Source organism: Dromiciops gliroides, chromosome 4 (assembly GCF_019393635.1).
Source record: "Dromiciops gliroides isolate mDroGli1 chromosome 4, mDroGli1.pri, whole genome shotgun sequence".
In the NCBI taxonomy this organism is placed as follows: Eukaryota; Metazoa; Chordata; class Mammalia; order Microbiotheria; family Microbiotheriidae; genus Dromiciops; species Dromiciops gliroides.
In genome coordinates, this window is record NC_057864.1 from 456,932,557 (window position 1) to 456,952,380 (window position 19,824).

Below are 19,824 nucleotides of genomic sequence, written 5' to 3' on the forward strand. Positions count from 1 at the left end.
TCAGTAAATTAGAGGAGCTTCCTATTAGCTGTAGCATTAAATATAAGTTCCTCCACTTAATATTTAAAACTCTCTGTAACTTGTGATATCTTTTCAACCTTCTTACACAATACTTCCCTTGATCCATTCAATGGTACATTTGAAAAGAGTCTTCTTGTTCCTCAGTTTATCTGCCACCCTCAAACCTTTGCACTGGCTGTATGCAGTGGCTAGATTCTATGCCCTCAACACTTCTTCTTGGAATCCCTGATTTCCTTCATAAATTAGCCCCTTGTCCATGAAGTCATTCTTTGTTCCCTGAACTGCAGGTGGCTTTTCTCCATGGTTACTTCATATATGCTCAGTGTGTTTTGTCTGCATTTATATATGGGGTGTCCCAAGAGTCTTAGTGCTGTTTTAGGCTACTACTAAAGCTTGGTTTAAGTTATTAAAGCTTAAAGCTACACTAAGTCTTTTGGGACACCCTATATTTGCACATTATACTATAAGATCTCCTAGGGCAGAGGTATGAAACATGCCACCATCAGGCTACATATGGCTTCCAACATTCCTGAATACAGCATGAATCAGACTAAAATATAATTGGGAGATATTTAACAAAATAAAGAAAAAATCAATAGAACATAGCTATTGCCAACATATGGTTTTCTGAGTCAATATGCAGCCCCCAGAGATACTTATGTATACTTTAATGGTTTGAGTTTGATATCACTGCTCTAGGGTAGTAATGATTTTCTTCCATCTGTGTATCCTCAGCAACTATTACTGTGTCTAGTATATAGCTGAGGCTTAATAAATGCTCATTGAATGATTTATTTCCCAATAAGTCCATCCCCAGTCCTAATGCAGAGCCATTCTTTGTATAAAAGAGTAAAAAAAAAAGAAAGAAAACAAACAGTAGGGTAGCAAAAGTAGCCAACATATTAATCAGATTCAACACTATATTCTATTGATGATTAAGTGGCCCCAAAGAGGTCTCATGACCTAACAGATGGACACTTTTAAATAGTTCATTTATTCCTGCTTGTTTTGATTTGGGTGTTCTGTTTGTCAACAGATCAGGACTCTGCTCTGACTTTGACAATAAGCTTCCAAAATGACTGTGGCCACAAAATGGTCTCTGTGCTCTATGGTCAACTAGTGATGAGCCTCTCAGAATGTAATGAGATTAGTTCTCCAATGACAGTCATACAGTCTATCATCAGAACCAACATATTGACTGTAGAAAAGAAGGTTGACTCCCATCTTGACGTCTGTGCTCTGTCCCAGATTTACTTAGAAATCACAGAATCATCCATCCATCCATCATCTATCATCTATCTACACATATACATATGTGTATATACACATATATAAATATACATATATATGTTTCATTGACACTTTTCTTTTCTTCCTCCTTTATCTCTTCCACCTCCCCTCCTCCTCCTCCTCCTCCTCTTCCTTTTCACTATCATTCCCCCAAACTCCTAAGCTTTAGTCATCATGCTAACTCTCTGCTGTTCAGTAACCAGTTAACCAGTTCCTGGGAAAACACACACACACACACACACACACACACACCAAAAACAAAAACAAAAAACAAGTGCAAAATTCACTCTGCCAAGCCCAGTTACCCCCTCCTGTCCCCTCTTCACTAATATGCTCCTCCAGGCTTTCAACCAAACAAAATTGATGAAACAAATAGAGAATCATTCCTTTAAAGATAAGTCATGAAACTAAGGGCTGTTTAGCCTGAAGATATAGTTAACATAGAACTTCTTGCCTCTTTTAGGTTTATTATTCCTGACTACTGTCCTAGGTAATATCCCTCATGTTTTCTACCTTTAATATAGTTTTATATTGACCCTTCTTAGACTCATCCCTTCCTTTTCAAATACCAAATCCTCTCCCAATGAGTCACTAGAACACTAGAATCTAGTGTGAGCCAGCTTCCCAATATTTTTAACATTCTTCCTTCCTTCCTTATTCCTTATTCACTTGAAACCCATCTGTACTTTGATGATTAATCCCACCCCTCACCCCCCCCACACACACACTTTTCATAATCTTTTCCATTAAAAGTAGTACTTTCTATCCCCTTTTCTACTCCTACAGGGAGGTGGATAGTTCAGTATACTCCTCTTTCCTCATTTCCACTTCTAATCCATTCTTTTTTTCTTTTTTCTTTTCTTTGGGTGGGGGGTGGGGCAGGGCAATAAGGGTTAAGTGCCTTGCCCAGGGTCACACAGCTAATAAGAGTCAAGTGTCTGAGGCCAGATTTGAACTCAGGTCCTCCTGAATCCAAGGCTGATGCTTTATCCACTGTGCCACCTAGCTGCCCCCAATCCATTCTTTTTTATCCATCCTTCCCTCTCGTCTCAGAGGGAGAAGTAATGTACTTTTTTTTGCTCAGGTTATTAAATCCTATGTGACTTGGGCAAGTCCCTTAACCTCTATGGGCCTTGGTTTCCTTTTCTGCAAAAGGAGAGTTCAACTAGATATCATCTAATACACCTTCCAGCTTCACATCCATGCTGCTAGCAACTTCTCCTCCTCCACCTCCTCTGGAGACTTGCTCTATTCATTGCCTCTTTTCCTTGTTTTGCTTTGTTAATTAACTGACATTTATTAAGTGCTTACTGTGTACAGCACAATGCTATAGGTGCTAGAAGAGACAGGGAAGTTCAGAAAAATATATGGCCAATGCCCTTAACTTAAAACTTCCTCTGGCCCTGTCTCTATATCTGTTTCTCTAATCTGTGTGTATAGATATATGTGCATTATGTATCTATCTACCTATCTAAGTACCCATCCATATACTATGTACCATTGCACTAAATTGTACTAAATGATGGGGACCAAGACTCAAAAATGAGATAGTCTTTGCCATCACAGAGCTTTATGTTTTGTTTTGGTTTTTTTTTTTTTGGTCAGGCAATTGTGGTTAAGTGACTTGCCTAGGGTCACACAGCTAGTAATTGTTAAGTGTCTGAGGTCGGATTTGAACTCAGGTACTCCTGAATCCAGGGCTGGTGCTCTATCCACTGTGTCACCTAGCTGCCCCACAGAGCTTATGCTCTAAAAGAGAAAGACAACACATAGCAGAAATGGTTGAGAGTTAAGGGCATTTTGCCTGGGAAATCACAGGTGACAACCCCTAAGGAAGCAGTGATGAGCCCTTTCCAGAAGTAATGGAAGTATTGGTTTGATTATAGTTCTCTGGGAAAGGGGGAGAGGAGTGTATACATGACAGAGGATATCCTAACTTTGATATGGGCCAGTGAGCGGTAATTCATCAATTTCCCTGCTTCCCAAAGATTCCAGGATAATAATTAGTAGGTAAACAAGTTGCCTACATTTGCAAATGTTTATTTTGAGCCCTTTGAGTACCTTAATTGGTTGAGAAAGGAAAGGAGGGAGAAAAGGAAGAGGAGAGAGTCTATCTCATCCTTTATAGCCAAACTTTCACCATATATTACTCATTGGATTAGCTGGTCAGTCACAAGTTTGCATTAAAGTGCTTACTATGAACACTCTTGCCCTCATGGTCTTGGGCTGAAGTCTCTGAGACAAGTTTCATTATTTGCATATTTATGCTGTGGATAGAGTGCTGAGCCTGGAATCAGGTGAGTTCAAATCCAGCCTCAGACACTTCTTAGCTGTATGACCTTGGGCAAATCACCTAACAACAGAGGATTGTGTCCACTGTTAAATGGGAATAATAATGGTATGTACCTTCTGGGTTTATTGTGAGGATTAAATGAGATAATATTTGTAAAGTACTTAATTAACACAGCATGTGACACATAGTAAGCCCTGTAGAAATACTAGATTGTTGTTATTTATTATTCATTGGTTATTATTGTTGTCATTATTACTATATTCCCATAGGGGTAGAGAGGAAAAGCCGACAATAATAAAGACATCATTAAGTTGGACTATGGCCTGAATTTCTTAATTTTTGACTTGCCTGAGCTAGTACCCAGGTTTTTAACCATGCTACATAGTTTTGATAAATAGGTCAAAAGTCACTTGAGAATTTTATTGAGTACATCATTTACTGGGGTGGGTGTCTTTCACTGATGACCTAGGTATATTGACAAGCAAATAAATACAAGCCCCACCAAGGCCTTTCCAAATCCTGCCTCCCGTTAACTTCAAATTCAACTTTCATGTCCTCTATGAAACCTTCTCCCATGCCCCAACTTAGAAATAACACCTTCCTATTCTGAATGCCCCAGTCACCTCTCCTAACACTTACTGCATTAAACTCAAATTATATTCATCTGTGCCCCCATCTTGGTTCTCTAACTGGACTATGAGATTTCTGACAAGCAGATCTCTGTTTTGTTTTAAAATCTGAAATCCCCTCCAGCTTCTAGAATGATGGCTTCTTGGTCATGGAAGGTGCCTAATTCTAAAATGTAAATTCAATCGAATTGGCCTGACCAACATGCTGATTTTTTTTTCTCCAAATGACTCAGAAAAGTCAAGGAATCTGTTCAAGGTTATACAGAAACACATGTAAGTTTCTCTGGTTTGTCTATCCTATTTTCTCCTGATAAATTTATCTTTCTTTTTTTATTCCAGAGGACAGAACCATCTCTTGGAATTGATGAAAACATTGTCGTTTTGAGTTTTAGATGCTCAGTGTCTGAGGGGAAAGGAATGAATCAGAGAAACAGATCTCAGGGGACCCATAATTTCTCTCTTAATTCACTGCAGGAATCCAACTATGTAGCAGAGACTTTCTCTCTTCCTGGGGGGGAGAGAAGGAGTGGAGAGACGGCAGCTAGTAAGAAACGGAAATTCCCAGGCTGTGTCTATGTTGGAAATTCCCAGCAGATGTCCACGAGGATGTTTCTCAGCTAGAAAACTTTTGGAATGTTGGATAAAGTCCAGAAGCCTACTTCCAAGTCATATCTTGGGCCAGGAGCCCAGTTTTTGTTTTGTTTATTTTTGTTTGTTTGTTTTTAATATTCTTACAGTTAAGAGTGGGGATGACTAAACAAAGCTTCTAGTGAACCCTTCTCCAGGACAGGTAGGGGAGGGGGAAGGGATTCTTGGAGGCCATAAAGTAAAGGCACAAAAGGATACTAGAAAAGATTGTCTTCTTTAAAAAAAAAATACGTTCTTTCTCTCCTCCCTATACCCCTGATACCACCTCCACTCCCAAAGGGAGGGATGGAAAATTTCATTTGGTGAATAATCGTAGTTTTCCTGTTGTACTACTCACCCCTCCCCTCCCCTCATGCTCCCACGTGCATTTATTTTAAGGAAAAAAGGGAAATGAAAGTGAGCTTTCTTCCAAAAGTTTCCCTTAGTGGTGGTGCCCTCTGCCCCAGCTTGAGTCTCCTGGACTCCAGACTCCCTCTGGAGCAAATACCAAGTTACATGTCAGTTCCTCATGACCTCATGCTCACCATTTCTTGTCTCCAGCTGTCCCTGCCATGGAGACCTGTGGTGGGGTTTCACCACATATTTTTTAATTTAAAAAGTGACTGTTATTCAGCAATGGTGAATCCCTTACCCCACTTCTGCAGCCTGATGCTTTGTTTGTTCATGTTTGGGGTGGGTGGATGGTAATGTTCTCAGACACCTCTTCTACCAATTTGCTCCAGCATTTTTACCTAAACTCCAGCATCTCCCATGTATACCGCTTCCACCTTCTCTTCCATCCCCTCCCAGGGTGGTCGGATGAATCCCTTTCTGCCTTGTTTTCTATTCACCTCCTCCCCATTGGGACTCAGTAGTCTCTCTAACTTCCAGTCTCTTTGGTTAGCAAATGCCCATGGGAGCCATTGGCAGGTCTGATATTTAAAGGCAGAAATGAGGGAGAAAATGACAGAGGAGAAGGAAAGAATAGAAAGAGGTAGAAGAAAGAAGAATAAAGGAGAGAAAGAGAAGATGTGGCAGAAGTAAGGTAAGCAAGGCTCTCCAGTGCTCTGTGGCATCTACTCTCATGCTGAGGTTAGATTTCTCTGCTTATCTCCTTCTCCCATCACTCATCATCCCCTCCCCATCAGTATACAGGGTATGTCTTTGTCATAAGGCTACTTGGTGATACAGTACGTAAGAGCACTGGTCTTGGAGTCAGGAAGACCTGAGTTCAAATCTCACTTCAGATACTAAAAGCTATGTGACTCTGAGAAAGTGACATAATCTCTATTATCCTTACTTTCCTCACCTGTAAGATGGAGATAGTAATAGCACCTATATCACAGAGTAGCTGTAAGGATCAAATGAGATAAAATAAGTACAGTGATCTGTAAACCTAAAAGTGATATATACATTCTGGTTATTATGATGATACATGATGAATGAAGAATTCATATAGCCTATATTTTAGCATACAGTAGAAAGGGCATCCGCTCATGTTAAATAGATATATCTCAGACATATCTATGCTGTTGATTGACCATAGATGGGACCTTTGGGTGAATAAGAAGTGGATGTCAAACTGGGTGGCATCTGGAAAACTACACAGCATGTTCCATGACCTCAGTCTGCTTCTGGGCCACAAACACTGACCCCTTGAGCTCACGCATTAAAGCTTTGTGACCATGTGATTAAGGTTGATATTGATGTGCTATTCATCCAAATGATAGAATGCCACAGTATCAAGATAATCAGTTTTAGGTAACCTAAAAGGAACTAGAGAGACATACTCTGCGTGTGTGCATGTGTGTGTGTGTGTGTAAATAGGCCCCCATAAATTACAAGCAATGATTTCACAGGAGAAATGTCCTAAAAGGCATCATGAAAGATGTCTGTTCCTATTAAAAGATGTTGGATATAAAACAAGTGTAAGAAATAACTAATGGACAGCCCAGGTATGGCACTGGTTTTCATGAAATGTTAAAATTATTAGATCATGGTCTCAAATATGTTGAAAGAATCTTCTAAACAGAGAAGTTTTTTCTTCATTCACTCATTTGCTAACTCATTTGTTCAGCTATTCATTCACTCGTTCATTTATTCATTTGCTCCTTGCTTTCTTTTCTCTATTTCTTTCTTTTTTCTTTCCCTTTCTTTTCTCTTCCTCTCTTTTCTGTCTTTCCCTTCCTTTCCTTTTCTTCTCCTTCCTGTATCTCCCTATCTCTCTCAGACTGGAAATAAAAGGGTTACTCACAGGCCAACTCCATGCTGACCAGGACAAAATCTTTGACTCACTCTGTTTTCCAACCTGCACTAGTTCATCCAACCTCAGCCAACCTGGTGGCTTCCATCTTGGGATCTCATTATATTAATGCCTAACTTCATGTGGAAACTCAATCAGCTTATCTGACAGCAACTAAGAACTCTTGAGCTCAAGATCTCCTCCAGATTTAGTCTTCTGGATATAAAGGATTGTACACATGCACCACTATGCCTGGCTTTTTTCACTTTATAAAATGGTTATAGATACCTCTTTTTCTTATATCACAATTATTTCTAAATATCCAATCTCTCCCCTCTCAAAACAATACAATGAGGCATATTTTAATTTTAACAGATGAAAACAGTTATGCAAAGTCAACAAATACAGTTACTTCATTTCATAGTGTGTGAAGCATTCAATATTTGTGATCCTCCACTACTCTTCTTTGAAGAGGGAGTTACCTTTCATTGGCAGTATTCTGAGGCCAAAATTTTTTTTATTACAATTACTCAACATTTGGTTTAATTTTAGTGTTCTTTTTCATTTACATTATTGTAATCATTGTGTATATTGTTCTCTTGATTCTATTTATTTCTTTCTGCATCAATTTGCATAAGCTTACCCATGTTTTTCTGACTTAGTAATAATAGTTTCTTTAGTACAAGAACATTCTATCTCATTCATATACCACAATTTGTTCAGCCATTCACTAATCAATGGGATAATATTTTGTTTCCAGCTTTTTATGTTCATATAAAGTGCTACTCAGAATTTTTTGGTATATATGGGACCTTTATTTATGATGCTAACCTCTTTGGGATAGATTATAAGAAGTGAGATACCAGCATCAAAGACTATACAAAGTTTAGTGATTTTTCTTACATTGTTCCAACTTATTTTACATAATGGTTGGCCCAATTCACATCTACTAACAATGTATTAGTCTGCATGGCTTTCCTCAGTCTCTCCAACATTAACTAATTTTCCCAACTTTTGTCATTTTTCAGGTGTGAGGTGAAAAATGAGTTATTTTAATTTTAATCCATTGTAATAGTAGTTATATAATGGTCATTGAGACCTTGTGATTCTTCTTTCAAAACTGTCCATATCCTTTGAACATGTATCTATTGGGGGATTGTCTCTAGGTTTCATATATTTGCTTTAATTCTCAGAAGCATTGTGTAATAATGGCTAGCCATCCCCATTGTGAGCAAAATATGATTCAACTGTCACCTCTGAATGGTGCCAGCTGTGTAATCCTGAGCAAAAAATTTCCCCAAACCAAAAAATAAAACCAAGCTAGTCTATGGCAAAGAAGGGGAAAGAAGTAAGATAAGTGAAGTGGAGGGAAAAAGAGAGAAAATTAAGCTAATATTTTGGAGTTATTTTTCTCTCATTGCCAAATGTTGCATGAAGAAAAAGGGAAGCTTCTGATGCCAAAAATAGTTTGTTTAGTCTCACAGCTGGTAGGGAGAATCCATAGTTGCAAAAAAGTTGGTTCAGCTCAGATACCATTCCTTCCCTGCTAGCATGAGCCTGTAGAAAGGGTGACAAGAAAATAAGGCAGATGGCATGTGGGCAAGTGGTTAGTTATAAAGACCAGAAGTCCTTGAGCCTAGTAGACTTTTGGTGGAGCTGTGAATTAGTCCAATCATTCTAGAAAGCAATTTGTCATTGTACTATGAGAGTGACTAACATGGCCATACTCTTTGATTCATTGTTCCCACTGCTAGGCAAATACCCCAGTGGGCTCAAAGACAAAAGGACAGAACAGCCTTGTTTGTGGTAGTGAAACACCAGAAAATAAAGTAAATGCCCACTGATTGGGGCACAGCTAAACAAATTGTGTTATGTGAATGTGATGAATATTACTGAATGAATAGAAAAAACGATGGATGTAAAGAATATAAAAAGGCATGGCGGGGGCAGCTAGATGGCGCAGTGGTTAAAGCACCGGCCCTGGATTCAGGAGTACCTGAGTTCAAATCCGGCCTCAGACACTTAACACTTACTAGCTTTGTGACCTTGGGCAAATCACTTAACCCCCATTGCCCCGCAAAAAAAAAAAAAAAAAAAAAAAAACAAAAAAAAAAAACAAAAAAAAGAAAAAAAAAAGGCATGGCAAGACATAAAAATGAATAAAACACATTTATTAGGCACTTGTCTGCTAAACGCTGTGCTAAGCAATGGGGCTGCTAATATCAAAAACAAGACAACCCCTGCTCTCAAGAAATTAACTCTAATTGGGACAGATGACACATTTGAGAGTTCAAATACAAAAATACAAGGGGTATGGAAAGATCCAGCAGTCCTAAGGGTGCAGCAAGATGTTTATCCTACAGTACCAGGAATCTAGAGATAACCAATCATTACCTCCATTGGAGAGGGAGAATGAATCTAAGGGTGGGAAAGTAATAGGGAATTCTGGGTTCCCTCTGGTAGGGATGGAGATACAGGAATCAGAATCCAACCAGGAGGAGAAAAGGAGAATGGAATATTAACAGTATAGGGGCCAAATTTAATATGTGGAGAGTTAATTGGGTGGCTTGCCATAATATCGGGGTTCAGAAAATAATGAGGGACCTCTAGGGTAAGGGTGGATTTTGGGCAGCCTGGGTTAAGTGGAGGGGAGAGCCAGGTTGGTACCAGCTTAAATTAGTGCTCACCAGGATCCCTAGAGAAACTGTGGGTGGGAAAACAATATGATGATTGGCTTCAACAATGTAAATGGAACCACAAAAAAGGATTACAAATTCAATTTTGTGTAATTGTAATGACTATATTTGACCTCACAGAAGTGATATGATAATGTACTTCCTGGCTTTGGAAAGACTAATGTACACTAGTGGAATACTGTGAACTATGAATTAGTCCAACCATTCTGGAAAGCAATTTGGAGTTCTTGCTAAGAAAATGACTTACATGTCTTTACCCTTTGATCCAGACATTGCTTTGACTGGCATACAGTCCAAGTAGATTAAAAATAGGAAGAAAAATCCCATCTACATAAAAATATGTTATAGCACCATTTTTTGAAGGAGCAAAGACCTGGAAACAAAGCAGATGTGCTTCAATTAAAGAATGACTAAATAAATTGTAGAGATGATGAAATATTACTGAATTAAAAGAAGTGATCACTATGAAGAAACTTGGGAAGAGTAGTAGGAACTGATGCAAACTGAAATAACCTAATCAGGAAACAGTGTATACGAGGACTACAACAATGCCAATAGGAAGGCCAATGAAACAAATACAACCAGAATGTTTGAAAGGATCAAAAGTGGTGCAGTGGATAGAGCACCAACCCTGGAGTCAGGAGGACCTGTGTTCAAATCCAACCTCAGACACTTGACACTTACTAGCTGTGTGACCCTGGGCAAGTCACTGAACCCCAATTGCCTCACCGAAAAGAAGAAAGAAAGAAAGAATCAAAAGTAAGCCCAAAGAAGGGCAGCTAGGTGGCACAGTGGCTTGGATAGAGTGAAAGACTTGGAGTCAGGAAGATTCCTTTTCCTGAGTTCAAATCTGGCCTCAGACACTTACTAGTTGTGTGACTCTGAGCAAGTCACTTCACCCTGTTTGCCTCAGTCTCTTCATCTGTAAAATGAGCTCGAGAAAGAAATTACAAACCATTCTATTATCTTTGCCAAGCAAACCCCAAATGGGGTCATGAAGAGTCATACATGACTGAAATGACTGAACAACAACAACCCCAAAGAAGAGATTGGAGACGGAATATGCCTTGCTTCTTTGCAGAGTTAAGGGGCTATAGTTGAGGAACATAGTTTTGCTAAACTGTATTTTATTTTTTACTATTTCTTTTTTATGCTTTATTACAAGGGAAGGTTTCCATTATGGAGAGGAAAAGAAAGGAGAGAAATAAATCAGAAAATGAAAGAGATGTAAAAGTAAAAGATGTCATTAAAAGAAAAAAAAATTTAAATGTGAGTAAAGGCTTAAACACTAGCTTTGCTGGGGCCTTATAAAATAAATGAAGGGAACATAAACAAACGAAAAACCACATGAGCTCCCTAGGCTTCCATTTGGTATAGAATGGCTTTTCCTTCACTAATAGTAGAAACTATTATTAATACTTTATGAATTAATTCTATAAGACTTAATTACAGTCAGGGGCAGCTAGGTGGTGCAGTGGATAGAGCACCGGCCCTGGACTCAGGAGTAACTGAATTCAAATCCGGCCTCAGACACTTAACACTTACTAGCTGTGTGACCCTGGGCAAGTCACTTAACCCCAATTCCCTCCCTTAAAAAAAAAGAAAAGAAAAGAAATAAATAATAAGAACTACAGAGTCCAAGACTTAATTACAGTCTATAAGACTGTTAAAATTGTAAGGTGAGCTTGAGTTGGACATTCCTCTGCAGCAAATGACCAACTGTACCTTGGGAGCCCAGGAAAGTGCAATAGTAGGCTATTGCAAGGTGAGTAGAGCCACTGAGGGAAGTTCCTGGATGAACCAGCAGAAGAGAGGGCAGTTTTGAAGTTCAGAAAAATCAGGAAAAGGCTTGGGAAGGACATCAACTGGAGTGCTCCCTCTGCCTGTAGCAGAGCAGGTGATAAATTCTTGGCTTGCTTTAACGATGGTTTCACCCTTCCAAAGATGGAGGAAGTAGCAAAGCAAATTTCTATTTCTCAACCTGATTGATTCTGACCAACAAGGAAAATCTGGTTGTTGAAAGAGGGATGATAGAAGCAGCCCATAAGGCAGTGAGATGTCGCAGAAATAAGGTTGACTTTGGAGTCAGATGGATAGTGTTAGAATTCCAGTTCTGACAATCACTCTGTGGTGATGGGCAAATCCCTTATCCTTTCTGTGCCTCAGTGTCCTCATTTGTAAAATGGGGGGGTTGGACTGGTTTACCTTTAAAATGTATTTTGAGTTTGTATTGATTATAAGAGAATCACTCTACCTTAGAATTTGATAGAGGAAAGGAAAACAAACATCACTTGATGGGCATCCTTAATTCTGAAAGAGCAGATTTCAAAGGATTCAAAGGAAAGATGGGTAGGATGTCATAGTCTGAGGTCAGGTTTGAACTCGGCTCTTCTGGACTCTAAGTCAAATGATCCTCCCTCTCTGCAATGCTGACTCCATTACAAAAGGAATCAGGGATCACAAGGAAGGAGTCTTCAGGTCTTTGTAAAGGACTTCTTTGTTTCAGGTTTTTTTGGACAGTTCCTAAGCTTGTCCATCAGGGGAATGGTGTGGCTGCTGTTCACCTAGATTTCTACACAAAATTTGATAAAGTTTCACCGGGGCAGTTAGATTTCCCAGTGGATAAAGCACCGGCCCTGAATTCAGGAAGACTTGAGTTCAACTGCGGCCTTAGACACTTGACACTTACTAGGTGTGTGACCCTGGGCAAGTCACTTAACCCACATTGCCCTGCAGAGAGGAGAGAGAGAGAGAGAGAGAGAGAGAGAGAGAGAGAGAGAGAGAGAGAGAGAGAGAGAGAGAGAGAGAGAGAGAGAGAGAGAGAGAAAGTTTCAAAGTTTCATTTCACCAAGATAGCTTACGGCCAATGTGGAGATGTGGGTTACATGATAGGACAGACATAATAGGTGTCTTCAAATACGTGGAATTTGGGATTTCATTGCTTCTGTCTAACCCCAAAGATCAGAATTAGAAGCAATAGGAGAGAATTTCAAGAAGGCACATTTTGGCTAAGTAAATGTATGAAAAACCTTTTTAATAATTAGAACTACCCAAAAAAGTAGAATGGGATTCCGTAGACCAGTGAGTTATTATTTACTTAAGGTCATCGTGCTGAGGGATGTTGTGCTATTCATGCTTATTTACAGAGGGAGGACTAGGTGACCCCTAATGTTCGGTCTTTGCTTCCCCTTGTGAGCCTGTTTATTAGAAAAAAAAAAACAAGTAAAAGTGAATTATTGAGAAATTGCTTAGGCAGGTGGCATGGATGAAGCTTCCAGATACCTGAAAGGCTGGAACCCCAAAAGTCAAATGCCACATTCTAATCAGGGAGGGGAAGCACTGGGGGAATCACAAGCTGACAGCTTCTTCTGAGTTGCTCTGGAGGGCAGAGACTATCCCATTTTTGTCTTAGTATTCCTGCTTGACATGGACTTGGCATGTATTTAATAGATGCTTGTTTAGTTGCTTGTTTAATAAATGCTGATTGGTTGAAAGTCACTGTCATTCCAGTTAAAAGTAAGTTCTTGGGGATAGAGTACCGGCCCTGGAGTCAGGAGTACCTGAGTTCAAATCCGGCCTCAGACACTTAACACTTAATAGCTGTGTGACCTTGGGCAAGTCACTTAACCCCAATTGCCTCACTAAAAAAAAAAAAAAAGTACGTTCCTGGGAAAGATAGGTGGCACAGTGGATAAAGCACCAGCCCTGGATTCAGGAGGACCTGAGTTCAAATCCAGTTTCAGACACTTAACATTTACTAGCTGTGTGACCTTGGATAAGTCACTTAACCCTGAAAAATAGATAGATAGATAGATGAATGAATGAAATTTAAAAAATAAATAAAGGTGAGTTCCTTGAGGGCAGGACTGTTATTTTTCCTTTCTATCCTACATGCTTATTGCTTACTCATTCACTCACCAGCAGCCCGATCTCCCTGAGCTCCTTTGTTGGAAAGTAGAATATTGGTCTCACTTCCTTCTGAGGTTCTTGCCAAGTCTATAATTTGATGGTTTTTCCCTCCTGAGAAGGTAATAGTAGGATCAGCATTGTCAATGGATGCTAGATTTCAGGGGCAATGCCAGGGCACACGTGATTCTTAGTCAGGTCAGAAGTTAGAACATGTACTTCCCCTTCTCCTGTTGCTTCCTTGGAGTGGGAGGGAGGTGCATGGTACCAGTATTCCATTTGGTGAACACAATGACTGATTTTCCCCTCTGCAAAAGCCACATCATCCCCATTGCCCTTAGTATTATATGTATGGCGTAATCCAATCCTCCTTATCTCCGCTGCTTCGACTAAACACATAGCTTTATTTCCATTTCAGAGAACTTTTAGCATCTACTTTTTTCTGATGATTTTTTCCAGTTCCCCATTTGCCTTTCTCCTCTCTGCCCATTCATAAATTTCCATTCATACGGAACCAGTAGTTACGTAAAACACTGAGGATGTTGCACCATCAATTAAAATTAGCCACCAGGGCAGCAACTTGAGTATTTTTTTCAAAGGTTTGGGGAAAAGATTTCAGATCCTCCAGCAAAATATATATATATATATATATATATATATATATATATATATATCAGCAAAGGCTGTCTCTTTTTATTGGATTGCAAAAGAAACAATTCCCCAGCTATCTCCTGAGTGTAGAGAACACACTCCTTCACAAGACAGGTAATCAGCAAAGACAGTCTCTCCAGTCCTCTCTAGGTTGCTATCTATCTCCATTTAGTTTTTACCTCAGCAAACCACAGTTCCTTGGCTCATTGACCTTTAAAAAGCTTTGTAACTGCTTTTCAGTCGATGAATGTTTCCTGCCATCAAAAACAAAAACATCAAAACATAGGATAAAGCACAGGCCCTGGATTCAGGAGGACCTGAGTTCAAATCTGGCCTCAGACACATGACACTTACTACCTGTGTGACCCTGGGCAAGTCACTTAACCCTCATTGCTCCACCAAAAAAAAAAAAGTATAGCTAGCATGGAGATGACATTCACATTTGAGACAAGAAGGCATCTTAAAGATCATCTATCTGCACAATTTTGAGCAACTCACTTAACTTCTCTGACCCTTAGTTTCATCATGTGTAAATAGAGGGAGTAGACTTGGAGTTGAGAAGGCCAAAATTTAGATCCTGTCCCATGCACTTAAAAGTTGGGAGGGTTATGCATTTATCTAACACCTGCTATGTGCCAAACACTGTGCTAAATGCTTTTTACAAATAGGATTTCATTTAACACTCACAACAACACTGGGAGGTAGGTTCTATTATTATCCCCATTTTATAGTTGAGGAAACTGAGGCAAGCAGAGCTTAAGTGACGTATCTAGGATCATGTAGTTCATCACTGTCAGAGACTGGATTTTAACTTGTGCCTTCCTGATTTCAGACCTATAACTATATTCACTGCACCACCAGCTGCCTCTAGTGTTCACCTATGAGACCACTGGCAAGTCCTTCACTTCTCTGTTTCCTGATTGTAAATAGATAGGTGGTGTAGTGGATAAAGCACTAGCCCTGGACTCATGAAGACCTGAGTTCAAATCTCATCTCAGATACTTACTAGCTCTGTGACTCTGGGAAAGTCACTTAACTGCAATTGCTACAAACATCTGGTGCCATCTCCAGTCATCCTGATGTCTTGCCACTGGACCCATATGGCTCTGGAGGAGAGAATGAGGTTGGTGACCTTGCAGAGCCCTCTCTCACTTAAATCCAATTCATTGCAAGTCATGACATCTGTCATGGTCCTCTTTGAAAGTGGAGGACAAACAACAACAACAAAAAGGATGGATTGGGTTTAATGTCCTCTGAGTTCTCAATTTATGATCCTATGATTCCCTTATTTGAGGGAAATAGGAACTGAATATAATATGATGATATTTAAAAGTATAAAATCTTATCATTAGTTTTTTAAAATGTACTATATACATACAAAATGGTGACCTTTCCTCATTTTACAGAAGAAGATGTATATCTCCCCTACTAGAATAAAAACTCCTTGAGAACAGGGATTATATATTTTTTGTCTTTTTTTTTGACCCAGCACTTAACATAGCACCGAACCCATAATAAATGCTTAATCAATGTTTATTGATTAGCTGACTGATTGAGCAAAACCCAGAGAACAGAGATTAAGTAACTGGCCCACAGTGAAACAGTCAGTTAGTAGAAAAGTCTGTCTCAGAATCTGATGCTCTTTTCACCATAGGCTACTGCAGAGATTGGGAAAGCCCCAGGGGTCTCTGAAAAAAAAAACATCTGGCCACAGTCCTTTTTGAGTGAGAAGTATCTATCACATTGACTTCTGGCTTGTTCTCAGGAGTTGGGGTTAATGTCTGGGCTTTGAAGACATTTGGGTGGAATCCATTGCCATGAATCTTTTAATGCTGGAAATTATTTTTTATTGATACTGGAAACATGAACAACTACACAGAATTTATTTCATACAGTAGCTCTGGGAAATGGAAGAGATTCTCTGCATTCTTTTCTTCCATTTTATAGGACATGAAACGTGAGATGTGGAGTCATGAGTCATTTTCTTGTCATAATTAGAAACTTTTCTTCAAATTAGATGGGAACACATTATTGGAGTCCACAAGGCAGATAAGCCTCTAGGGGTTTAGGCTGTCATCATGCTCTACTCTCTCTGGAAAGCACAGATGGCAGGGGCAGGGGGGGGGTGGGGGAAGGGTCCTCCTTCAGGACTCTAATTGATCCCTGAAAGATTACTCACCTCTACCCCTCCTTCTGCCCAGTCATCCAGGATATGAGCTGTTTTTTTTTTCTTCTCATGGGGACTCAGTTTCCTCATCTGTAAAATGGATGGGTTGAATTAGATCAGGTGTTCTTTTTTTTCTCTTGTCTCATGGACCTCTTTGGCAGCCAGGTGAATTCTATGGACCTTTTCCCAGAATAGTTTATTTAAATGCATGTAATACATAGGATTACAAAGAAACCTGAGTATATGGAAATATAGGGACAAGCCAAGTCACTATATAAGATTATTTTTTAAAAACTGAGTTCAAGGACTCTCGGTCAAGTGCTCTGGAATTGTGAATAGCTCTCTAGAGCTCACAATTCTGATTTTAGATGACTTCTTAGCCCCCTCCCAACTCTAATGCATATGAATCTTAGCAGCAGGATTCTGTGGCAAGACCACAGACTCTGTAGTCAGACAACCTTGGAAGGAAGCCTTCTTATGAAGCCTATGACCTATATGATCTTGTGTAAGTCCTTTCCTGGCCCCATGCCATAGTTCCTTATGTAAAAATGAAAGCGTTTGACCAGATGGCCTTTGATGTCCTTTACAACTCAGGATCTTTCACAGTATGATCCTAAATGGCAAAAAGCAGAATAAGTTCCCAATTCTCCAACTCTTTTTCTAGGTCTCTTTACCCTGGTTATAAACAGATACCTTCTATCCCCCTTTCATTAACAAGGTGGGGGGGGGGGAATTTTCATCTGAGGAAAGGGGGGATATTTAATCCTCTGTCCTGTCTATATTGTTTTTGTATATAATTGATTGTATGGTAACCCCCTGACTAGACTGTGAACTCCTTAAGGGCAAGGACTGTCTTTTGCCTTTTTATTTGTATCCCAAGTATGCAGGACACTGCCTGACACACAGCAAGTGTTTAATAGATGTTTGTTTACCGACTGATGTTTTTAACAGACAGAGGAAATAGGACATGGTAGGGAGCAATGGTGTGGTCACCTCTATGCCTTCTAAAGAAAGTATGGAGGACAGAACCCTGCTTCTGAATTGGGATCAGAGAAGGAAAAAACATTTACATCTGGCATCATAAGGATTCAGATAAATTGATTCCACATCATGGAGATAATTGTTCATTCTGAAAGAAATATCCCTCATTTTCCGTATGATATTGAAGTAGCAATTCAGTTGCTGCTAGAATCCTAGAACAGCCATGAGTCATAGTTCAAAGGAATGTCCCTGATTCATTTTGGAGGCTTTTACAACTTCCTGATGAATTTTACTGGAAAAGAGAAAAAAAGTCCTACCTGGTATTTGTATATTGATGGCAGTCAGGGTTCATTGCCATTTGCTTGACCCCAGTGAATCAGTCAATAAGCAAAAGTGCCAGGCATTGTTCTAAGCACTGTGGATAAAAAAAACACATCAGTTTCTGCCCTCAAGAATCTCCTGTTCGAGGCAGTTTTCTGATGAAGAAACCAAAGCTATCTATTCCCATATGAAAAAATGCTCTAAATCTCTAATGATTAGAGAGATGCAAATAAAAACAACTCTGAAGTACCACCTGACACCTATCAGATTGGCTAAAATGACAAAAAAGGAAAATAATAAATGTTGGAGAAGCTGTGGGAAAATTGGAACACTAATCCATTGTTGGTGGAGCTGTGAACTGATCCAACCATTCTGGAGAGCAATTTGGAATTATACCCAAAGGGTGATAAAGCTGTGCATACCCTTTGACCCAGCAATACCACTTTTGGGTCTTTTTCCCAAAGAAATCATGGAAAGGGGAAAGGGACCCACATGTACAAAAATATTTATAGCTGCTCTTTACATGGTGGCAAGGAATTGGAAGTTGAGGGGGTGTCCAACAATTGGGGAATGGCTGGACAAGTTGTGGTATATGAATACAATGGAATACTATTGTGCTGTAAGAAATGATGAGCAGGAGGAGTTCAGAGAAACCTGGAGGGTCTTGCATGAGCTGATGATGAGTGAGATGAGTAGAACCAGAAGAACATTGTACACAGTATCATCAACATTGAGTGTTGATCTACTGTGATGGACTATATTCTTCTCACCAATGCAATGGCACAGAAGAGTTCCAGGGAACTTGTGATGGAAGAGGATCTCCAAATCCAAGAAAAAAAAAAAAGAGCTGCGGAGTATAGATGCTGAATGAACCATACTATTTCTTTTGTTTTGGGTGCTGTTGTTTTTTCTATTTTGAGGTTTTTCATCATTGCTCTGATTTTTTCTCATAACATGAATAATGCAGAAATATGTTTAATGTTATTATGTGTATATATATATATATATATATATATATATATATATATAACCTATATCAGATTACCTGCTGTCTAGGGGAGGGGGGAGGGAGGGGAGGGAGGGAAAAAATCTGAAATTGTAAAGCTTGTATAAACAAAAGTCGGGAACTATCTTTACATGTAACGGAAAAAAAATACTTTGTTAATTAAAAAAAAAAAGAATCTCCTGTTCTGTTGGGGGAGACAACATGTACATATTTAAGTAAAAGAAAAATAAGAGCAAATTATTTTAGGTGGAAAGGCCATGGGAAGGGGATACTGCTTGGATTGGGGGGCGGGGGAATCAGCAAAAGCCTCATGTAGAAGGTGAATCTGGAAGGAAAGCAGAGATTCCAAAATGAAGAGTTAAGGAAAGAGTGCATTCCAGGCAGAGGTGGGGGATGCCCTGGACAAAGACTTGAAGACAAGAACTGGAATGACATGAGTAAGGAACAACACAAAGATTAATTTGGCTGGATTGTCGAGGTATAAAGGAGAATAACGTACAACAGGTCTAGAAAAATAGGTTTGAATAAGGTTATGAGGGGCTTTATTGGGAGTAATTTGATCCTACAATCAGTCAATGGTAATCAGAGTTTATTGAGCCAAGGAGGGACATGGTCAGATCCAGGCTTAGGAATCTTTGCTGTTGTGAGAAGAGGAGAAAGAAAGTGAGTTCAAGAAAACAATTATGAGGCTATTGTAATGTTTTAGATGAGAAATGATTTAGGTCAGATCTATGAAATACCATAGGTAAAGAGTATATAAATACTGCTACTACTATTATTGGGCAACTAGGTACCAGGCCTGGAGTTAGGGGATTCATCTTCCTGAGTTCAAATCTGGCCTCAGACATTTACTAGCTGTGTGACCATGGGCAAATAACTTAATCCTGTTTACTTCAGTTTCTTCATCTATAAAATGCACTGGAGAAGGAAATGGTGAAACACTCTTGCCAAGATAACCCCAAATGGGGTTGAAAATAGTAGGACATGACTGAAC

The 19,824-nt window shown here is 39.4% G+C and overlaps 1 protein-coding gene across 1 annotated transcript in view; it reads right to left on the bottom strand.

Moving 5' to 3' along the window:
• The window catches only part of LOC122726697 (C-C motif chemokine 4-like), a 28,463-nt gene extending 10,551 nt beyond the window's left edge, over positions 1-17,912 (bottom strand). Inside the window, exons 1-2 of the mRNA XM_043964563.1 lie at positions 17,821-17,912; positions 16,535-16,612 (exon numbers count right to left, since the gene is read on the bottom strand). The gene's annotated coding sequence lies outside the window, so the exon portion shown is untranslated. The remainder of the gene's footprint in view (positions 1-16,534; positions 16,613-17,820) is intronic.
• Positions 17,913-19,824: the final 1,912 nt, after the last annotated feature.